The sequence below is a fragment of the Pygoscelis adeliae genome, unplaced genomic scaffold (assembly GCF_000699105.1).
Source record: "Pygoscelis adeliae isolate BGI_AS28 unplaced genomic scaffold, ASM69910v1 Scaffold38, whole genome shotgun sequence".
Classification (NCBI taxonomy): Eukaryota; Metazoa; Chordata; class Aves; order Sphenisciformes; family Spheniscidae; genus Pygoscelis; species Pygoscelis adeliae.
In genome coordinates this window covers 14,442,738-14,443,239 of record NW_008825614.1, presented here as the reverse complement: position 1 = coordinate 14,443,239, position 502 = coordinate 14,442,738, and the positions used below count along the sequence as shown (strand labels likewise).

Genomic DNA, 502 nt, shown 5'->3' with positions numbered 1-502 from the left:
AATTGCTTCATTCTCTCCATAGCCCTAGAAGTCCAGCTGCTCGCTGGATAGTGTCCAAACCCTGACACTGATGTATGCAGCCATAGGAACATATCACAGATACTACAGATGGAAAAGACCCAGCGAGTCCTCAAGTTCATTTCCCTGTCTTCAGAGGAGCTGTGAGGTTCTCATGCCCATTGGTCCATAATTGTATTTCCTTCTTTCCAGTCTTCTGCTTAGAATTGTCCCAATGAAACTGTGAGCTGAAGCCTAGCATAAGGGTCTTCCCTCCTCTGTTTAAACCCCACGTTTAGGGGGACCTCTGGTCATCATTTAATTGGGGCTGAAGCGATACGCTGCTCTTGGGCTGACTCTGCAGAAAGATTTAATCCACTCTCTGAACATGGATGTCTGTCACACAACACAGGTTTTCAAACACACCTACCAATCATGGATGCCTCAATCTCAAATGCCCCACTTTAGAAAGAGGGAAGGATTCACCTCACCTAACCCAGGCCAT

General features: G+C 46.6%; 1 protein-coding gene across 1 annotated transcript in view; it reads right to left on the bottom strand.

The window, feature by feature from the left end:
* Nucleotides 1-502, bottom strand: part of DENND2A (DENN/MADD domain containing 2A) — a 36,835-nt gene that overhangs the window by 29,432 nt on the left and 6,901 nt on the right. The gene's annotated exons all lie outside the window — the stretch shown is intronic.